Raw genomic sequence first — 24109 nt, 5'->3', positions numbered from 1 at the left:
TGGTACAATTGTGGGGCCGACTGGGCATGGTGAACTAGATGCATCTTCCTCGTCCAATAGGTGAATCTTGAACAATCTTTGAACATCTATGGGGATCCATGGAGTACTGTCTATTGTTGTGGAGGTCCATGGTTCTCAACACACACCCTACATGTGCCAATGTAGCCCTCGGGAGGGTTAGTAACCCGTATAGGGAGACCGAACCCAAAATGGAGACCATCTGCAATCCTGCATAAGATCCAATGCGTCCCCTAGCCTTCCAATACAACAAGTCATCAAAGGAAATCGAGTTAAAGAGCTTACAAAGCATTGACAACAGAGGGTGGCGACATGTGATAGAGAGATGAATGGAGTAGGGAATGAAAAGGGGCAGTCCTGGGCCACATGCTGGGGTACAAGGGTAGCTAATAAAAGGGAAGCCCACACTTGGGCATATAATGTATAAGAGGGAGGAATTGTCGCACATCAGGTGCCCCAGCCTTGATTTTTCCACCCTTCTTTATATGCCTTTTTCCTTTTATGATTTTTCTTTAATTAACTGCTCGGGGCTCAAGGGATAAGAGGTGCAGAGATGAGTACCCACTCAGCTATACTTCACTTAAATTGTTGACCTTGCATAGTTTGATGCTTTAACGAACAAAGTTCGTATACGCAACAAAATACTCAGAAGGTATGGTATATGTCAATATCCCTTATAGGACAATAATATATTATATAAGAATTGTACAAAAGATATGAGATGATTATGGTCATGTCCTATAAAGACATGCCCCTTCAATACTAATCACTAGTTAATCAATCATTAATCATTATTGTTATTATTTACATTATTTTTATTATTATATATATTTTATTCATAACATATGCACTTTCTCGCGACCTTAGCAGGCTTTGCCCTGTAGCTTGCTTTGTCCACACTCTGTTGCGTGGTGTCCCTATCAGCTGGCTGCTTGATGTCCTAGCTGCGATCTCCATTGACATGTTGCATGCAAGGCGGTTGTGAGGTTGTTGAGGCCCTTGTTGCAGGCTTTCCCTCTGCACTGCCTATTGCATGTTGGCCTTTCACTCATGGATTTTAATTCGCGATTCCAGCGTAGTGACTTCCACTGGTTGTTGGCCTTGCTGTTGCTGACTGTCTTGTTTGCTGTGTCCTTGTAGACATAGCTAGATCTTGTTGCGTCGCTGTTGCTGGTTGCTTGGTCCTTGGACGACCTTTTCCAAATCCTTTTCCCAAGGCTCAACCCCATGCCTCCGCATGTCGACTGCAGCCACAGAAGACAACAACCTGTCTTCTGCGTTCTCAATCAACCCTTGTTGCGACTGACAGTCCTGGCGACTGTGCTGCCATGTGCTATCCAACTCTCCCTGTTGCTTCTTTCCTTGATCACTGTTGGTCGCAGTGATTGCTGGTAGCTACAACCTCTTCGTTGATGGTGGCCCAATGATTACCATGTAGTAGCCTCCTTTGTGCTGTCTCTTGTTGGACCCATGTCCCATCATTTGCCTCCTAAAACCTTGTTGCATTTGCTCCCCGAGCTCTTGTCTTTAGTTGTTGGCCGACCTCCCATTGTGTTGCATCCCGTTTTTCGAAAGTCATGTGCTCGCATCCTCTTCTCATCCATCGGCCCTTCGGCCTTGGTCACTTGCGACAATGCCTATGATGGTTGGGTGGGCCGTCAGGCCTGTTGGCCACCCACGACCACACACTGCTCCCCACTACTCTTTCCTTTTTTTGTCCAAAAAACATTAGTTTTGCTCCTGTTACGAAATGTTTTTTTTCCATGTACGGTTGCAACCTATCTTTGGCCCCTGTAATGCCTGTACGAACTTGGCACCTTGAGATCAACTTTTCAGAGTTTATGCTTTGATACCATTCTAATTTCCATTAAACCTAGCAGTTGGTAAATTGTTAACCTAGCTGATTGGATGCCTATTGAATAATTTACACAACTAGTTTCTTAATGTTCAACGGAAGTAGAAAAATAAAATAACCAATCTCATAAAGAATAAGACACATATATTATTCCCAGTCAAAATTTTTCATTGATAATCCAAACTTACTTGGGCTCCGGTCTTGAGGTAATGGCTCAACTAAGGAATAATTTACAACCATGCGCTTGATCTGGCTGATCAACCCTACTTGGCTGATCCAGATCTCCTAGTTGCCCTTCCTCGGGCCCAATACTCACTGAGAAGACTCTCTCTATTTTGTGCTGTTATAGTGTGTTTTCTCCTTCTCTCTATCCTTGCTTTTATAACTTTACATTGAGCTAAATCTCTGACCCTAATCTCAAAAGTGATTGATAGTAGAGATTAAATCTTGCCTTACTTGAGATCAACAGTTGAGATTAAAACATATTCACTAATATAATCTATTTTATTTTTCGTAAGTTTTTTCTTAGCTCAAATGCCAACATAAAAACATGTGCTTTTGTTAAGTTAAAAACTTAGGCTAAGTTACATTAGCAACTTGCTCACAGTAGAGCAAGCATCTAAGGAGATTGTGGGCAACTTTTGCACGCTGAGACACCAGTGTTGTGTAGAAGTACCTGCCTGAGCTAGAAAATCAACAGTGAAGAGTCTGAAGTAACATGAAATCAATTAGATATGATATTTGATTTGGAGGGTAGAATTAAAAAACAAAGTCCAAAATAGTTTTACACTAGTTTGGAAGATGCTTAGTGGTAGGAGCTTCCACAAGTGAGGGAGAGGAAAGGCCAAATAGAAGATTGATACTTGGACATATAAATTTGGCTTTAATGTTTGCTGTTTGAAATTCATATTTGACTTAAAATTGTGAAGAACCAAAAAGAAGGGATGAATGGGAAAGAGCCATTATGGCTGAATTTGATGCACTCATGAAGAATGACATATTGTTGTTGGAAGAGATGCCCCTAGGTAAGAAACCCATTGGTGGTAATTGGGCTTATAAAATAAAATACAAGGTTTATGGTTCATTGGATAAATGTAAGGTATGATTGGTTGCAAAGGAGTTTGCATAACAAACTGGGGTTGACTATGAGGAAACCTTCTCCTCTACATTGAAGTTGTTACCCAGAAGGTTGGCTTTGGTTACAATAATACAATTTTATTAGAACCTATACAATAATGGATATAAAGAGTTTTTTTCTGAATGGAGTTTTTTAGTAGAGGTGGTATATATGTATCAATTACAAGGTTTCTAGGTAGTAGATAAGGAGCATCTACTGTGCAAGCTGAAGAAGGGTTTTTTATGGATTGAAGTAGGGACCAGGGTCCAAGATCTTGGTATAATAATATTGATAAACATCTTACACTTAATGGATTTAGGAATCATTCCCATCCAAAATTATATTGAAAAGTACAAGTGATAATGTAGTGTTTTTGGTGGATTATGTCGATGATTTAATTATTGCAGCCAAGAAGGTTGATATAGTTCTTTAGGTAATATCTTATTTGTGTTTATCTTTTGACATAGCTGATTTGGCTATCCTACGTTACTTCCTTGGTGTAGAATTTTGGAAAATTGATTATTGCATGTTTGTGTGACAGATCGAGTGTGCTACAATTTTGTTGTAAAGGTTGAAGATGGGGGATTGTAAGGCAACTTCTATTTAGGTTGTGTTGAAGCTATTAACCAAAATTGACATTGAATTGATGGATAACTTAGTGTGTAGACACTTGGTGATATATCTTATATGAACAAGGTTGAACTTGAGCTTTGTATTTGTTAGCTGATTTCTACATCTTGTAAATTGATATCACATTCAAAAAACAACAGTAAAAATCAGAGAACATATAGGAAAATCTGCCCTGAAGTGTCACCTGCAAATCTTCCTCTCCATTTGGGTTGGTGTGTGCCAACCATAGGGGGGTATCCTTAGTATTTGTACCTGTTGTTCTAACCTGTAAATCTGCAAGTAAACACTTAAAAAACAACAAGATAAAAGGCTGTTTGACCAGCAAGTTAGTGGCCAAACAAGTGTGTAAAAATGTTAGTGTCAGAGAGGAAGCTAACTTCCAATTGTATTATTCGATTAATATGAACATCATTATTCCAAGGTCTTTGCTGATTCTAACTGCTCAAATTTTTCTATTTACATATTTTTGCCCAATCCCTGACGACTAGGTGCCGAACAGTTGGGATATCTAGTCACTAATGAGTTAGTGAAGTTCAACTTGGTTTAATGTGTCTATTAGGTAAAAGTGCGTTTCCTTAATATGCATTAGTTGCATTATAATCCGATGGTCACAATATTTTTTAGACATAGAGTGATCCAATGGCTCATATTCTCCTCAATACTAACAACCGCAGTCACCTAACACGGGACACGCAGGACATAGTAATTCGAGTGTCCGACATAAGCACGTTGACTCCCGAAATAGGACGCGTTAGGATATATATATATATATATATATATATATATATATATATATATTATAAATTAATTCTAAATAGATATTTCTTGCACAAATTCTCATTCATGATACAAATTTAGACATAGATCTAGATTCTACATTGTAAATTTAAAATTTGTAAGTTTTACAAAGTAACATTGTGCATGCAAACACAATTGTGACAGATTCATCAATGATCCAATAGGAGAAAGACAAGAAACTGCAATGTTCTCATGAAGTCATCAAAATGAAAATTCCCATATGTGTTACAATTCCTCTCGCAACAAGGGGATGAAGTCACCTAAGAGAGGAGCCTCATCGCTAATTGCTGTAGAGGGGGGCTTGTTGCCCCATGAGTTTCCCACCAATATTAGGGTTTCTTAGCCCCCCTATCTCTAATCACATCATAGCCTGCAAATTGCCCCAGTGTCAATGGAAAAATCTGCAAAGGCATCCTCCAACTCATCAAGGGATGCTCTATCCTGAAAATTTCGCTTCAATGTGTCCTTCCTCCCCTGTGAAATTTCACCATCCATGTGAGGAGGGAATCTATGGGAAGGTCCACCATTCAACGACTCATTGTTGTAGTATTTTGGGTTCAATGAGTGAGCGAAACAATGCAAAGGTGTGCAATTCCTGTCCCATCTGATGACAAGAATATTTTGTATGGTGGTGAAGAAGGCCTCTAATGATGTCTCATACTCAAGGCACTCACTCTGTAGAATAATGGTCCTCACGAACTCAATCATGGAATCACATTCCTCATAAACCTCTCCTGGGATGGGTTGGTTTGTATTTTGCAAATCGTAGCAAAGTAATGATAGGGTCCATGATCTTAATAGTGAGATCTACCCTCTGCCACCAAGCATCATCTAACATTGTCCTTCACTATTTTTGAGGCTACTTGATCTATTTTTCTTCAAAAAGATCAAAACTCTAAAATAACCATGGCCCTAAGAGCGGTCTTGACCTCCCTTAACCTCTTCAACAAGATGAATGAAGAGGCAAACTGTGTATCTGCAATATTCATCAATGATAGATGGGTGTACTCTAGGAAACATTGGACATGCTCCCGGAAATGTTCCAGGACACATTAGACGCGCTCTAGGACACGTTGGACACACTCCAGGACATGCTGGGCACGAGAATCAGACACGTGTCCTAGAGAATCATGTCCGATTCCTGGGATTTGGGACACGAGGTGGGGGTGGATGAATCCAGTTTCTTAACTAACCACTATTGATATGTGGCTTAACACATAATTGGTCCATGATCTCTATATGAAGGGCATGGAGGGCCATGGCTGACTATCGACTGTGAGAACTTTTAAGGGATGTAGATGTTCATTCCATGTTTTACTATATACAAGAATATCATTTAAAAAAAAACTAGCACAAACTTCCTTAAGTATGGCCGGAATACCTCATTCATACTAGCCTGGAAAGTCACTAGAGCATTAGTTAAACCAAAAGGCATTACTTTAAACTCATAATGACCTTCATGAGTTCGGAAGGCATTTTTCACAATATCCTCTAATCTTACTCTGATTTGGTAGTATCTGGATCTTAGGTCTAATTTTGAAAAATATCTGGCTCCATGAGCTTCATCTAACATTTTGTTTATGAAAGGAATAAGGAAGTTGTTATTTTTGTTATCTTGTTTAGTCCTATGTAATGTATTTATAGTCTAGACTCTGAACGATCTGTCTTTCTTCCTGTTGTCGCACAAAATATCTAGGCACCGCGACAACGGCTCAGATTGGGGGCTGTCACATTGATCCCCAATCACTCCGTTTGAGTTGTCTCCCAATAGCAGACTAAGGGGGGTAGACCCTATGGAAATGGAAAAATGAAAAATTAGTTGGGAACCAACCAACCTGGGAGACACAACTAAGCAACCAATACTTGTTTTAGATTGCGTAAGATTTTAAGGATTCAAAATGATTTGAAGAAAGTGATACTAGTGCCTTGTGGAGTCAACTATCTTGCGAATAAAATAAGGCTCAAGTAAAGGATGGGAAACTGCTACTGAAAAGACTCGACTGTCTCATATGCAAATGCAAAATTAAAACTATGTGAAATGAAAGGACTTCGTTAATTTTAGTTACATGAAAGCCTAAAATTATTTCTGAAATATATCTTAAATGTTACTTAACTTAAGGCTCAGAAAGGTGGTGATCTAAATGTGAAAGTAGGTACATATAATTACTTAAATCTGCACAATGGACTGAAATGTAAAATGCTGCAATAGAACACCTTTAAATTCAAAAATTCATTTGTATGAAATACTCAACCAAGTTCATTAGATGCATAAGTAAAAATAGATTAGTCCTACTTGCATAAGCATGTAAAAAACAAATGAACTTAAAAAATTAAACTAAATGTTTTAAACTCAGATCACATTAATGAAATGTCATTCTAGTAATCTATTCTTACATCAAATGTTAAAACCAACAATATATTCTAAAACAACAGTCCTGTAACAATGCAATATTCAGAAATTTCTATGTATAACAACAAGAAATTTTAAATGACAAACTAATAACTACAATTCAAAAAATTTCCGAGTTTAATTCTTTCTGACCTATTGATGTATTTGATCTAAAAAGCTCAGAAAAAAACTACTGAGCAACAGTAAAACAATTTGCATAAATTTGTTTGCAAAAGTTACTGAAGCTAACTTTTATTTCCGCAATTATACAACAGTAAAAATGTAAATTAAATTTGCTATTAAATTCAGAAATTTTTTGGGTCTGATTATTTATGATCTATTGATGTATTTGATCTAAAAACTTAGAATAAACTAATGAACAACAATAAAACAACTTTCAGAAATTTGTTTGCAAAAGTTACTGAAGCTAACCTCTATTTCTGCAATTATACAACAGTAAAAATGTAAATTAAATATGCTGTTAAACTCCAACTAATTGCAAATCTATGCTAGTATTAACCTTGCTTTCAAAATGAAATGATGAAAGGTTAGAGAGTGTGCATCAGTCATCTCTTAGGGGCTTCAAGACACTTGAAGATATGCTGCCCGAATCACTGAAAATCTTCAACTCGGGATTTTTTTTGGGAAATTTTTAGGAAACAATTTAGGAAAAATTAGTGAGAGAATTTTGGTGAAAGAGGGGAGGCCATAAGGCTAAAAGGGAGGCGGAGAAAGAGGCTGGAGATGGCCAGCGCAAGGCCTCAAGGCCCTAAAAAAATCTTGCCCACAATTTTCTTGAAATTTATCTTTAAGCTGCAAAAAACATGGAGTTACCCTTCGGGGCTTAGATCTCTCTCCGGGATCTACAAAAATCACCTGCAATTTTCAAATATGTTCCTGTACAAATAAAAGATAAAAAAAACCCCAAAGCATGTATATACAAAAATATGAAATATCCAAAACCCCAATGAATTAAAAAATTTGATATTTACAAATCTACAATAATACTCTACAGATCTAACAGATCTGCAGATAAAAGCCCTCTATTAACTAGATTTAAACAAATTTTTGCACAATATTTAGAAATAAATTTGAAATTTTAAAGAGGCACAAGCCCCAGAAAAACTCTGCAAGTAAAATATTCTATAAAATGACTTTAGAAATTAGAAAGATAGTGGGCTCTTTTAGATTTTGTAAACTGAGAGTCAGTTGATTCAGCTGAGGACTTCCCCAAACGCCTAAATTCTAAATGATAATTTTTGCACACTTAAATCTGCTTGTTAGATTAATAGAGATTTTAAGAATGACCATAAAATTATCAAGAAATAAAGATACCTGCTACTTTTATCAAATTAAAATGATATTCTAAAAAACCCATAAATTTGTGCAAGATACCTGTACACAAATCAATCCTCAAAGGCTAATAACCAGCAAATACAAATAAAAGCAACAAAGTCTCAAGAACAATATTACCACATAAATTTGAAAGAAGAACACCACGATCTGAAACCCCAAAGTCTTTGCGTTTTATTAACAAAAAAAAAGTTACAAGAGCTTTCTTAGAGCAAGAACATGATTCAAAAATCAGATGCAAATAATGGAGAGAGGCTTCTCATTTATAGGAAAATTCTCCAATGGCTAGTTGGCTTGATTTCCGTCATAGCAATCTCAACCATTGATGAAGATCAAATGATCTTTTAATCATCACTGTTGAAATAAATTTACTTTTTGAGGAAATTCGAATTTCACTTTTAATTCCCTTTTAATTAACTCAAAATTGATTATTTTGAGTTAATTGCCGCAAAAAAGTTGACTTTGACTTAACTACTATGGCCCAAGGGTTCAAAATATCTTGGAATTTTCAATATTCTTTTGGCCGGGGACCTCCAAAAATTAAAAACTTTAGGACCCACGAATTGTAAATGTTTGAGAATTTAATTTTTCCTAGGACCTAAATTAATTAAATTTCCGGCTTTAACATTTTAATTTATTTTAGGCAGAAATTTTAATTAATTGATTCATGAGGGGATTATTAATTTTTCCAACCCTCTAATATTTAGCCATGGTGTCTAACTATGAGGAACCATGCACTAAATATTTTTTATATGAAATATTACATTTTTAACCCATGAAGGGGGAACATCCGTTCGTTATAGACCCTCAATAATTACCCATTTCTGCAACACAAAATATGATCTAGTAGACTAAGTGACTTGTAATAAAATAATTTAACCAAGTAGTTCTAATTATTCCCAAATCACTTTTACAGAGACTCGATAAATAACACTAGGACTCATTTAAAATCTCGACGACAAAATCCACCCTAGCTTTGGGGTGAGGTTGGAGGGAAATCTCTGCCGATCGTCCGTGTTTAGAAACATATATGAATCAGTGAGACTAAAAACCTCCTAGGATAGAAATCATTATCAGAAAAATAAATTTACCTTGGTTGTTACATACATTTGTCTTACTAGGATCATTTACATTACAAAATGTAGAATGGGTTTACAAAACTCCAGTGTACATATAGCTGATAATGATGAATTTGTGGATCATCTGAGTGCTCGGACATGATGGAAATTCATGCGCGAAAAGATGTATAGCTATGGGGTAGTTGACATGGAGTGGTCAACACTTCCAAACTAGAATCACAAGAGCAGGGTAAGGGTTTCTACCTTTTGTAATGATATCATATTTTAAGAGGTCTTGGACTTTTATATCAATTTCGATTTTCTGATGATGTGAATATCTATATGGCTTAATGCTGATAGGGTTTGACTCTGCTTTGACATCTGTTATGTGCTCAGTTTCCCTTTCAAGGGGCATCTGCAGGGGAATATCTTGGAACACATATTTATGCTCTGCATTGCACATTTAAAGGGATGATTTCTTTGTCCTCAAACAACATTTGATTCCTTGTAATCTAGATTCACGAGGCAATAATAAGATGAAGAGCTGGTAATCTACTGTTGTTGGATTAGAGATCCAGGTTTTTAGTGCTTCATGAATTGAATTATGTTCCCATTTATTTTTGAACCCTGCCATTTTATCATTCTCCTTCCAAACTTCTGCAATGTAAGTGCAGTGTAGTTTAAGGTGAGAATTTGTTTCTTAAGGAATTTAGACTTCTGTGATCCATAATAATGTTTAGAAAATCTTCGGCAAAATCACATAAACCATCTTATGTCGACGCGTTTCGAACCAACCAGTGTGGTTCATCGTCAGGACAAGTTGAAGAACTAATTTGTTTCTTCCTCTCTTGTGTAAGAAGCATTTGCCCAACCCTTCAAAGTTCTATTTTTGTAGTTGATCCTAGTTAAGTGCCTTATTATTTAGAAGAAGACACACAGATTTTGGCTTTAGCTGGGCATGCTAGCTTCCATAGCCTTTTAGCTGACCAGATTGGTAGGGTTTCACCAGTTTCTTGGGCTAGCACTTTGTAGCGGTACTTTGGCCCATGGTTTCCAGTTGGATTCAAAGACTAAACATATCGATCATCTTGATTGGTAAGAGAGTTACAAAGGAGCTTTAGAGTGGATCTTAAGTATGTTTTCCATGTTGTTGCCTCTTTCTCGTTAAGTTTGACTCCTCTCCAGGATAACCATCTTTGTTGCCCTGTGGTCTGATTCTTGTGTGTTATTTGTCGTAAAGTGTAGAAGCCATTTGTTTGGTGGTCACAGATCAAGGACGCTGGTAGGTTATAGTTTTCTTTGCAACCTACTCAGGGATCTATTCTAATGAGCACTTGTCCTCCTTTCCCAATTTTCCAAACAAGCCAATTTCCAAAGAGTGGGAAAGCAAAGATAATTGCTTTCGAAATGATTATGGCATTTTGCAACCCTTTTTTGGAGTTTGTGATTCCAGTTTGCTATAGTTAGTTGTGCCTAGAGCCATGTACCTTGAATGAGCCTTCAGAGTCCAGACATTCTTAGCTATGAGGGATTTGGGAATAAGAATATATTTTTCAGTCCCCAACAACCAAAAAAAATTGAGATAGCTATTTTTTCCCAAGAGACAAGGACCAATTTTTTCTTCCCAGCTTTGCTAGATTATAGAAAACAAAAAAAAGTTGCCTAATTTTTTCCAAGATACCTTTTGGTATCCAAGCTAGTGACATCCATTATAATGCAATGCCTTCTAGTATAGCCTTGATCAATACTAATCTCCCACCTAGATAGAACCATTGAAAAATAAGAATATATTTTTCAGTCCCCAATATCCAATAAAATTTGAGGTAGCTATTTTTTCCCAAGAGACCAAGACCAATTTTTTCTTCCCAGCTTTGCTAGACCATAGAAAAAAAAATATAGTTGCCTAATTTTTTCCAAGATACCTTTTGGTATCCAAGCTACTGACATCCAATATACTACAATGGCTTCTAGTATAGCCTTGATCAATACTAATCTCCCACCTAGATTGATCCGTTGATTATGCCAAGTGTTTGCCTTTTTTCTTTTCCAGCTTAGCTAAGAGCCACAACCAAGCGACTTTCTTGTACATATTTGCTTTCAAATTGAAACCCAGGTATTTGAGTCAGTTTCAGAGTCATCTATTTGGTATGGAAAAATCTGAGAGATACCAATCCTTCCCAGCTCTGAAATTCCCCTGATCATTATGGATATTTTCCACATTAATTTGCATTCTTGTGGCTTCAAAGAAGAGATCTATAATTTCATGTAGGTTCTCAACCATGCTCCTTGTGACTTCACTGAATATGATGATGCCATATACAAAGAGTAGGTGTGTTATGTTGCATGAAGGGCCCAGATTTATGCCTTTGTGTCTGCTAGAAGAGGTGGTTGCTTTTAACGATGTGCTCAGGCCCTCAACAACCAGAAGAAAGAGAAGTAGTGATAGAAGGAAGCCTTGTCTGATTCCATCTTCTACTTTGAAGAAGGTGGATGTTGAACCAATTAGTAGGATGGAAAAATATGCCAAGCAAACACAGTGCAACACCCATTTGATGAAGAGCATGGCTGAAACTAAGGCGTATAAGAATGAGTCTGAGGTACTTTTGATTAATGTTGCAAAAATCGTGATCAGGATTAAATCGGAGAGGGGAAAAAATCGGAAAAATCGTAAAATGAGGAAAAAATAAGTAAAAATCGGGAAAAAATCGGAAAATACAAAAATATTCATTTTTTTTCAATTTTTTTAATATCTAAAGCATCTACAACATAAAATAAATACATTGACACATAAATATGATAAAAGAACTAATATAGAAGATGTGTAATATGATTTCTAGTGCTACATTACACATAACAATGAATCATGTCCTGAATAGTAAGTCCTGACTCCTGAGTCCCAACTCAGCCTCAAAATATCAACAAAAAATATAATAATGTATCTCATATCATGAGTCATAATGTCATATACAATGAAATGAACCAAATAACTAATACAACTGATTTCCTCTGCCACTCTTGTGAGAAAATACAATAGCTTTCCCTTTCCCTCTAGATGTAGATACCGATGGAGTTGGCAGTGGACTTTGCCTTGCTCTAGAAGTTGAAGAACTAGGAGCTATAGGAGGTAGACCACGTCCTCTACTGGTGGCAGGGGTAGCCTGGGTATGTGGTGTCACCTCCTCCTCCTCTTCCTCCCCCTCTACGCCTTGCACTACCTCCTACTCTAACCAATCATCGAAAGACTCCATGAGAGGCCTCTTGGCCTCAACCCTCCATGCAACAATGGTGTCAATCCCATCCAATGAGATGGCCTCCATATCAGATATCCTCTCAAGTTGCCTCACGCACAATCGAAGATTGTAGTAGACATAGACCATGTCATTAAGTCGCTGGAACTCCAACCTGTACAAAGATCATAAAATAATAATTATAAAAAATATTATTTAATGAATTCAAAAAATTAATTGGAAATTTGGAATATTTTAGGTTCTAAGTTTAACCTGTTGCGCTTCTTGTTGTGTATTTTTTCAAATACAATCCGGTTGTGCTCGCATCCTGAAGTGCTACATGTTTGGCTGAGAATTCGAATGGCAAGCTTTCGTAGATGGGTACCGTAACACCATAGCTTCTCCACCATGCATCTACAACAAAATTACAAATAAGGTAAACATAAGAAAAAAATGAAATTTGAAAGTTGAAGCAAAGTATGAAGTTATGAACTTGAAGAGACAATGAAATTTGAAACAAACTAAAAAATGCTTGAAATTTTAGTCTTCATATCAGCCAAAGCCATTTCAAAGCTAAATGTGCCACTTGCCATCCTGTATATCTCCATTTCTTTGAAGATTTCTACACGTTTTGCTGGCGATCGCACCATCCTTTGGACACAGGTGAAGAATCCATCCATGATCTCAGCATCAAATAAGAACCCACAGGGGTAAGAAAATGCGGGGTTTAGGTAGATCCCTACAGCATGAATGAGACGATGGAGTGTGTTGTTCCATCGTTCATTAATCACTTCCCATAGAAGGAGTTGTTTATGAAACCCCTCATCTCCCTTATCATCATAGTTGACCCAAATGGATTCTTTGGCTTTGTCCATGGCCTCATACAAGTAGCCCATTGTGGGCTTGTCACCATCAACTAATTGAATAACCTTTACCAATGGTTCAATAATGTTGCACACCTCCTGCATTCCCGCCCAGAAGTTTTTCTTGTATGAAACTAATCTGCGTATGGCCTCTCCCTCTGGTTTGTGGTTAAATGTCAAAGCACACCATTTATATGAAAGAAACATTCTCTTCACATATGAAAGAAACATTCTAAACCGTGTAATGGTGGGTTACACCAACTCTTTGTTGTTGGTGAATTTTCTCATCAAATGAAGCACAAATGCATGATTATATATAAATTTTGTAATGCTTTTTGATGAGTCAACAGTATCTTTGACAAAGAAAAATTTTCCTATGATCTCCAACATCAAATCAATACAATGTGCAGCGCAAGGTGTCCAAAATAAAGTAGGATGCCTCTTCATAAGCATCTTGCCAACAACAACATAATTTGCAACATTTTCTGCTATGACATGGACAACATGTTCTGCACCCACCTCCAAAATAAACACATCTAGCAAATCACATAATAATTTTGCATCTTTGATATGTGCAGATGCATCAACAAATTTCATAAACGTTGTCCCCCTGGGACAATTAACCAAGAATTTTATAAGACTTCTCCCCATTCGGTCGGTCCAACCATCTGACATCACAGTGCATCTTGTTTGTGCCCATGATGCCCTAAACTCCTCCAATATTTTGGTGCAGTCAACCTTTTCATCGTGAAAAATGCAACCTCTAAAGTCATCATAAGAAGGGATTTTGTACCCTGGGCCAACAATTGAAATAACATCAACAACACGCTGGAAAAATGGATTATTCTTTGCAACGCTGAAAGGAATATCACTCCAAAGGAGAAACTTGCCCAACAACTTGTCAGCTTATTCTTTTTCATTTTTTTAAGCATTGAAGAGATAGTTGGTTGTGAACCAGTCGTGGTTCTAGGAACAAAAAATGATGAGGTAGCTATAGGGTTGGTTGTAGATATTGATGCTGAAGTAGAACCAATGCCACTTTCATATTCACCTCCTAACACTCTCCCTGCTAGTTGCTTCCTCAGATTTGACTTGGATAGTTTGGCTTGCTCTAATTCTTCCAATTATCTGAGGGCTCTTCGGATGACTTCCGCATTTCTATTGGTGCAAGGCCCCACCTCATGTCTAGGGATTTGTGCAAGGTGGTACTTCAATCTATAAATCCCCGCTGTCAGATGATGCCCACACAACTTGCAAGACAAGTTTGATCTATCAAACCCTCCATCAAGTTCACCAAATTCCCACAGAGGGTCCAGATGTTTGTAACTTGGTTGAACTCTTGAGTGTTAATGTAAGATGAAGTTTGAAGTTGAAACTTGAAACTTGAACCTATGGTACAAGAAGAATTGCAAGCTAAAAAATTAAAAATAAAAATTACATATATGACACAACACATTGAATTTTTGACAACAACAAAAAAAACCTCAACTCAATCCAACAATAATAGAAAAAATGCACATTCAAACCTAATAAAAAATAATGCAAAAAAATAGAGCACAAGAAAAAGTTAAACTAATAAATCTACCAATCAAGTTTTTTCATTTTTTGACCAAAATGAATCCTTTCCAATTTATGCAACAAAAATGAAAAAAAACACAATTAAATCCACTCAAAAATCATTGATAATCAATGGGTTATAGAAACCCAAACAAAAACAAGAAAAAAACAAAAAAAAATGGCCAAATTTGGTGCCCATATTTGGAAACCACAGTTTGCCGAAGAAATTTGGTTCAAACACAAATTTCCCTTGCTAGCGATGCTAAAATCTCCCGTTTTTCTCCTCCTCTGCCCTAGTAGTCGCCTTCCTCTCCTCCTCAGCTCTCAAACAAGTCCGCTATCTGCTAAAAATGAGAAATAAAACTCATGAAATTGCTTTTAAAATTCGCTGTCCCGGTTGGACACTATTTTTTCTGCTCGAATCGTGAATTTATTTTTCACCGATTTTTTTCGAAAAAAAACTTCATAAAAATCGGGTGATGTTATCGGCAGACTTGAAAAATCGTGATTTTTTTAAATATCGCGATTAAATCGCGATGTTCGCAACACTGCTTTTGATAGATCTACCTTTAGGGTGAGAGCTTTCTGATTTCCAGTTTTTATGGATTGCTACCTTTCTCGAGCAACCCTATAGTGTCATGAATTTTTCTTCCTTGCAAGAAACCAATTGCTCTGAAGATACATGGCTTGAATGGATGCCTTTTAGCCTGCAAACTATTATTTTGGAGATTATTTTATGCACTATATTAGGGATATGGGCCTGAAACTTTCAAATTTCGTTAATTGTAGGAAGCTAGAATTTGACTTTAGGTATGATAGTGTTCAACCACATTTAAGAGATCATTTTCAATGAAATCATAGCAGCCCAGTAAAAACTCTATCTGGACCTTGACTTTTATCCTTTTGAAAAGGACCTGGGCTCCTTCAACTACTTCAAGGAGAAAGCCAATAAAGGAGAGACACGTAATGAACATAAAATATATTATATTAGTTATAAAGGTTATTATCAACTCATGATATGTACCCTAACTTGAACAGCTCTCTTGGGCACTATAAACAAGTCTTCTTAACAACCTTTCATTATCATTGTATAATTCACCATATATATATATATATTTGTGCTCCATATGGATATTTCAGACACATGATGTTTTTGCTTTTGTTACAGAAGGATTCTAGCTGATTTGCAAGTTGAGGAAATCAAGTCTAATACACTTTACTGTGACAGTCAAAATGTAATTAAGTCTTCTAAAATTCTTGTATTTCATGCGTGAACCAATATGTGGAGTATACTGTCACTTCATTTGATGGCTAGTATATAATGGACACATAGAATGGCAGTATTGTGCAACTCTAGTAGAGTCTAAACATTCCTGCCAGGCATCTTGGTACAAATAAGTCTGTAAAATTTTGTTACAAGATTGCAGTCATTTCTAGCTTGGCAAGTAAGGAAGGGTATTGGAGTATTTGATAGTGGTCATGTATTTAGATGCATTATAAGATAATGTTCTAAAGTTTTATTAAGTTAATAAAGTGACTTAAGGCCACATTAGTCCCATGTTATTTCATAGTTAGTCTTTTCTCTTATGTAATGGCTTTTGCGACAAATTCAGTAATTTCAAATCATCCTCTTCCATCTTCATGCACATATCTTAAAGATTGGCTGAAGATCCATTTTCATGGAAAATATTTTATATTTGCTGATCTATGGGCTTAATCAGAGATGCCAAGATCCATCTTCAATATATAGTTTTACGTTATGCAGCAGACAAATAGGAGAAAGGAGAACAGCTAAAAGACATTTTAAGATAGACATTGTTGACTTTGAGATTAGACTATTTGATAGTGGTCATGTAGATTAAGTTATACAGTCTATAAGATAATGTTATAAAGTTATATTAAGTTAATAAAGTGACTTAATTCCAGATTAGTCACATGTAATCTTATTTTTACATAAGTTGCTTTTTAACTTACGTCTTCTCTCCTGTCATTTATGTAATGCCTTTTGCAACGAATTCAGTAATATCAAAGCATTCTCTTCCCTCGTCATACCTTGAATCTTAAAAATGGGATAAGGATCCATTTTCGTAGAAAATATATTATATTTGTTGATCTAGGGGGTTAATCAGAGATGCCAAGATCCATGTTCAAGGTATAGTTTTACGTTATGCAGCAGACAAATAGGAGAAAGGAGAACAACTAAAAGACTTTTTAAGAGAGATATTGTTCACTTTGAGGTGGGCACGAGGGCAATGGAATGCTTTACAACAAGGTGTGCTGTGCAGTAATGGTCTGTGGCCCAAAATTGAAATGCGCTTGGATTCAAAAACATCATTTTAGCTTGCTGTGTTTATGAGACATTGGGCTATATTGAATTAGGAACCCCTAGATTGTAATAAACTAATACTAGTTAAAGAAAAGACTCAGGAGGTAATCTGGTGTTTTCATATGAATCTTCCCTTCTCATGCTGCTGTGATCTGTTAGCATCTATTCTGTTTTACAGACTACGCTTGTAAACAAGCTGGATTGATGTTTTAGAATAATGCATTCTTTTTGGCGATTTTTTGTTTCTGCACTGTACAATAGTTTATTATATCTCGTCCTCTCTGTTGGTTTATTGTGATGCATTGTATTGAAGTAGTGATTGTTTTTCTACCTTAACTTTGATACAGAGACGGGAGTGTGGACCAAGGTAGCAACCACAGGTCAAGGACCATCTGCTAGATTCTCTATTGCTGGAGATTGTTTGGATTTCAAGAGAGGCATTCTCATATTCATAGGAGGGTGCAATGAAAACTTGGAGGCCCTGGATGACATGTATTATTTGGATACAGGTATTTCAGTTTTTACATGATACTGTTTTGGCTTCTTCTAGGAATTTTTTAGTGTGGTAGGTAGGTTTTCAATATCTGCATTACTTTTGAGTCTTGCAATTTTCCTTTTCTAGTGTAGGTGATAGTGCATTTTTGCAAGGTATTTGTTTTCAGATATACACGGTGTATATATACATCTATTGCTTTTTAACTCCCATGCTGGTTCTCTTTGCCTTCTGGAATGTTGCAAAGCAAGAGGGCTATGTGTTCTGTCTGTTTGTTCCCAATTCTAACAAGGCTTGCTGGATTGAATTTAGGGTATTGATTCATGCTGTGCACAGTATTCGCTACATATTTGATTTTCTCTCTCTTATTGAAATGCAGAAATGAAAATGGAAAATGGACAAGATGAGCAAAAGCCAGAGAAATTTTCTTTAAGGAAGGAGTTGAAAAGAAAACGTCAAGAGCACCAGGTCTCTTCAAATGATCCTGAGAAGGAGAGAGATACACCTAAGCTTGATGTGAAGCCTAGAAACATTTTGTCCACAACCCCACCAACTAACATTCCTGCTGGTATCAGTTGTGTTCTTTTTCAATTCTTATATAATCTGTTTTCACATTTTTCATGTTCAAATGAATGACACTTTACATATATGAATTTGAGTGCAATAATTTGGTTTCACGTTCTCTAGCTGTGGTTGCAAAGTATATCTGGAAACATTCTTAACCCTTGCTGTTTTTTTTGTTTTTGTTTTGTTTTTTTATCTATAGTCAAGGAAAAAAATCGTAATTCTATTAATGAAAACAAAATTAACAAAATTACATGTTTTAGCTACTTACAAGAAGTCCATCATCTAGTCAAACACTGATGATTATAAGTTCATACAAAAAACAATCAACTAAATAGCAAGGAGAAAAGTTAGACTTTTCTCCATTTTTTCTTTTCAACCTTCCACCATTCTCCTTGAGATGGCATGGATGAGACGATAGCTAGCTGATTTTCTTCTATTCTTGAGGTTTCCTTGTCTGAATCTGAATTATTGGGAGTATGCTGACGTTTGTTTCCTCCATTGTCCTTTTCTTTAGGTATCCTTATTAGTTGATTTGTAGGGCCTGTTGTTCTGTTGGTATATGTGTCTTTTCGACTTTTTCCTCTTTTTCTTGTATGTGCTGTTCTTCCTTATTTGGGATGGATTCCTTTTCTGCTTCTTCCTCTTCCTCATCTGATTCATTTGGGGGAAAATGCCATCCTTTTGGTTGCTTCCCTGGCTTCTTCTTCCTTCGCTGCTCTTTCTTGGCATCAGGGCACGTATTTTGTAAGTGTACAGTTTGGCTGCATATTTGGCATCTGAAGGCTGTGTTCTCGAAATCCAGAATTTGAGTCCAGTTCTGCTTGTTGTGTGTCAGTTGGATGCGATCCGGAAGGCCTTTACTGAGGTCCACCTCTACACATGCCTTCGAAAGTATAGATTTGTTCTTCTATCCTTTGTTCGTTAGTCTTTATGTGTCCTAAGATATTTCCAATGCCTTCTAGCACAAGATTATGCCAGAAGTGAAGGGGGACGTTATGTAGCCTAATGCAAAACGACATCCTTGATACAATCATGGTGTTAGCATCAAAATTTAGGAACCATGGAGTGATGAAGAGCCTCGTCGATCCCCAAAACCGTGGGCCTTCTTGTAGGATGATTTCTCGTTCTTTCGATGATGCAAACTTTACAATGAAGAAGCCTTTGTAGCGGAGGTGTATGTCACAATTTGTTGCCCAATTTGTAAAGATTGAGTGAAAAAGATCCATTGGTTTTGGCCAAAAATTGTTAAATCTGCAGATGAGGGCTTGTGCCTCATATGTTGTGCAGAAATCGTTTGCTTCTAGAAGCTCTATGTTCAGTTCTGGTACATAATTTCCTTGTTCCACAATGGATGGATTGGGATCAAGGTTGCACGAAACGGGGAAACGGGTACGAGTTTCCGAAACGGGAAGCGATACGAAACGCGACCTCCCCAAATTTTGGAAACGGGGAAACGCGAATATATATATATATATATATTAGGACATTTAAGAAATATGTACAATCATAAAGCATATATGATACATTCTAATTTATTACATTATGAGAAATTGTCAATTGTCAATGCATAAACTATAAGTATCTAAATCTACATCACATTTACTCATGAATAATCACATAATGAAAATAGAAATATCCAAAATCAGCCACGAGAAATTTCTAATTTTTTGTCTCGTGCTTGATTGGGAGTCTCCTCCTACATAGTCGAATGACCTTAGTGCTCTTGATTAAATACAAGTTTCATATCCTAGTACCCTACATTCTCTTGATTATTGGGAGTCTCCCCTCCATAGAGGACTTTGTTCTCTCGATTAAATACAAGCTCCATACCCTAGTACATGATGAAATCCAATGGAAACATTGCAATCCCCCCAATCCTGAAATCCTGAAAAACAGATAAGTCTGCTGGATTTTGAGCGAGATCTAAAATTCTACTTTCTCCATATGAAATCCAATGAGGGCGAAACCACTCTCAAACATCCTGAGTCATTTCATGGTAATGTTAAAAATTTAAGTAAAAGGATGAAAATGAAAAATAAAGGAGAATATCACTTTTACTTTAAGAATTTAACATTACCATGAACTGCATATCAACACTAGGGAAAAAGTTCACTTTTATAACTTTAGACAAGCATCTGGAAGCAACTAGAAGTCACTAGGCTAACTAAGAATAGATTAGAAAACAAAAAAAAAAAAATTTAAAAAAAACACAAGTAAACGATGAAACGTGGGTCATACGGCCTTGAAACGCGTTTCAGGCTGTACTGGCCACGTTTCAGTTTTGTGAAACGTGGCAGTACGGCCTGAAACGCGTTTCAGGGCCGTACCAAACGCGTTTCAGCGTTTTGTACTCGTTTCTGTACGGAAACGCCCTCCTACCCCACGTTTCCTGCAACATAGATTGGGATTATTATGTGTTTGATTTGAGTTTGCTGTGGCTGCTGATTTCCCTTGGAGGATGTTTTTGTAGGAGAGACCAACATTATTATGTTCTTGATTCGGTTATGTTCCTTTGGGTAATGTAGATCTAGCAACACCTCTTGTTCCTTTGGATTTACTTGATCCTGCTGCTCCTCCTCTCAATCTCAAGTTGAGGATGATGGTGGTTGCAAGCTGAATATTATATTCATGTAAGCTGCATTCGTCTGGCAGGGATATACCTCTGCCTATCAAATTTTGCAGGTGTGATGGATAGCCCATCTTGTGCATGATGTTTCGTTTCATTTGTAGGATTTTATCAGAAGCCTGAACCCAGAATGACGAAGATTTACCAGCCAGGGGTTTTATAAAAAATTGGAAAGTGTTATTCTTTCCCTGATCCAAATGGTCGAAGGGAACGATTTTTGATTCAATATCGATTATCGCTTCTGATTATTGTTCTGGAGTCTACGTCTGCGTGGGCATCTTTTGTATTTGTCGTATCCATATTTCCCTGTATTCTATTGCGATTGTGGACAGATCTAATGGATCGGGTTCCTGTAGCCGCTGAGAAATACCATATCCGCCTTGTTTGTGTTTTTTTGTTCTCTAGAGGGGGGAAAATGCCATTTTCGGCAAAGGAAATGGTGGATACCTCATATCTACTTGTGTCTGCCATTGTATAGATAGATTTGGTGCAATACGACTGGTCTCTGAGTCAGTATACCATTCCACCTGTGGGATCTGGGAAGAAAGGTCTAGATCGTTGAAACGCAAAGGGTCCTCAGAGATTGGATGGGAGATCCCAACGATTTTGTTCACAGATGCATCGATCCACTCATCCTCAAAGTAGCAGGGGGATCCAGGCCTTGCTGAAGGAGATCTGGGCCAAATCCAGTGGATAGACGGAGGTGAATTCCACTCTATATTGCTAGTGTCAGGGGATTCAGATCGATTGCAGAAAAGCGAAAGGATAGGAATCCCACGGTGCCCTAGCCATTCCTGCACAGAGGTGGGTGAAAAAGATGCATCCCCGAAGAAGACCAAACCCTTATTGACAGAAAGTAGTAGAACCCATGCAATCTCGAATCTTTGAGATCCATCTTTGATCTGGTTCTGGTCGCCTTGTGATAGAGCGTCGCAGATTATTCCCCTCTCCGTAGATTATTCTATCTCCAAGGCTAGTTGGATGCTAATTACATAGGATGAAAATTGTTCTCGTTTTCAAGTTATTCTACTTTATATGATACTTGCTACAATAATCCATTGTTATGTTGTTCCTGTTCAATACATTCTTAGTAAAGGATGTATGTAATACAGTATTAGTATTAATCTGTTGGTGTATTTGGTAATGACACTGTTGCCGCCAAATCTAGCAATCCTTGGAGAGTGGTACCCTACAAGGCTATCACTAGACTAAGTGACAACAATGGGGTGATGGCCCACCATCACCGTAGCCAAAAGCCCTGCTTTTTACGGACTTTCACCAATGGGAGGAGTCTCCGTATAAATTGACCTATGATGGATGTTCTAAGGATAAGGGTACGAGGTGACTTCAAGGCTTCTAGGGAAAGGCACGACTTAATTACAAGGCTCCGATCAAAGAATAAGGGAAATTCACTTTCCTTAAATGAGGCGAAATTTATGCACACAATACCTACGATTTGATTGGTACGTTGAAGGTTGGGGTGGCCAAAGGTCAAGGTGAAGAGAAAGGGTTTCCCACAATATATCTTAGCAAGTTCAAGGTACATGAAACCCTCAAAAAGCCCCCAAGTTGAAGCTAAAACTAAAATAGGGTTTACCTTAGGGCTTGTAACTAGGGCAAGGAAATATATGGATGAAATTGAATTGAATGCCTACCAAAAGGGGTGATTTTGTCGCAACCACTGTCCTCTTGATATTTAGACTTGCCAATGCGGAAAATTCCTCTTCCCTCGGAATTCACACCAAGCCCTAACTTGGTCACTTGGTCTTAAAGAGGCCATATTAAGTCAAGAGAGGAAAAGAGAAAAGTTTGTGGATAAAATATTGAATTGATCATCAACAAGGAAGGCCAATGCTAGGGTCAGTGCAGTCAATGGGCTCTTAAAATTGATTTAATCTCGCAAAGGAGTAAGGATATTTTGATGCCCTAGCATTAAAACCTTGTCACCTTTGTGAGGGATCAAAGGCCACTGGGAGAGCTAATAGCAATGATTGATCCAAAGTGACTTCTCCAAAGACAAGAACAAATGCTCAAGACAATTTTCGCTCCATAGATCACATCTTTGCTATTAGAATAAGAGGATGAATTATCCAAGTCGAAGTGTTGATGACTTTACAAATGATCCTCTCCTCTATTTATATGAGGAGGAACAATGTTTAATTAGCCTAAAATCCCCTAAATCTCAAGTAAAATTACAATGAAGAATTGGTTTACAAGCCAATTCCCTAGGCAAAACATAAAACCAAGTGAAATGGCCACACATGTGAACCTAAATGCTAATTTTGTCCATGCGTAGGCCTCAATGAGGCATGCATTGAGGCTTCTAGGTGCCAAGCAAGGTGTAGACCAAGGTTACTAGGGAGTGAGAGCAAAGACGAGGAGCGGGAGCGAGAGCGGCATTTTCAGAAGCTCCCGGTTTGGGAGCGAATTTTTATATAACATATATTTTTTATATTTTGATGCATATATGTCAACAAAAGCATGTAGAATGATGAATTAGATTAAAAAAACATAAAAACATAGATTGAGCCACAAGTTATAATCTTCATCAATTATGCCCACAAGTTAGTAACATGCAACATATTGAGTCTCATGATTCATCAATCTTAAAGTTTCAAGCTTTCAAAATTCAATATATAGCATTTATCATCATTGGCCACCAAAGTTGTACTTGTATGCTAAGGGTAACCATTACATTGTTACAACAAAGAATATTTAACATGAAATGAAATGTTATAAAATGAAATGAAATGAAACAACTTTCAACTTTCACGAAGCATCATATTCATAATTCATTACCAATGAGTTATAATTGTCAACTTCAAACTTCAAACTTAAATTGTCATATATTGTTTACAAAAAATACCATAATAAATATGAAAGAGTCCATAGTTATAAAAACTACTAGAAACTAGAAAAGACAAATAAATCTATTATCTATTGCTAATGCTTGGGCCTCTTGCTGCCACGAGAAATGTCTAATTTTTGAGTCTTGTTAGAAAATTAGGGTCTTTGTCGTTAATATCACCCTCTAAGCATTAACATAAGATAGAAAAAACATAGCATGTCAAGTCAAGATTTTGGTTGAGTGATGGGTACATTTTTAGTAGGGTCATGATAGAGGAGTTCGACAACCAATGTCGCTAACATCATGGTACATAGAGGGATTGATGCTCTTGATTAAATACGAGTTCCATACCCTAATACATGAGAAAATCCAATGGAAACATTG

General features: G+C 37.0%; 1 pseudogene across 1 annotated transcript in view; it reads left to right on the top strand.

Annotated features, from left to right (window-relative positions):
• The window catches only part of LOC149266179 (uncharacterized), a 209289-nt pseudogene that overhangs the window by 89811 nt on the left and 95369 nt on the right, over positions 1–24109 (top strand). Inside the window, exons 7-8 of the transcript XR_016260118.1 lie at positions 17539–17700; positions 18064–18252. The product of XR_016260118.1 is annotated as an uncharacterized LOC149266179 (transcript). The remainder of the gene's footprint in view (positions 1–17538; positions 17701–18063; positions 18253–24109) is intronic.

The sequence above is a fragment of the Pinus tabuliformis genome, chromosome 6 (assembly GCF_031772625.1).
Source record: "Pinus tabuliformis cultivar Carrire ecotype Pingquan chromosome 6, CPIR1, whole genome shotgun sequence".
In the NCBI taxonomy this organism is placed as follows: domain Eukaryota; kingdom Viridiplantae; phylum Streptophyta; class Pinopsida; order Pinales; family Pinaceae; genus Pinus; species Pinus tabuliformis.
This window is presented reverse-complemented; position numbering and strand designations above follow the sequence as displayed.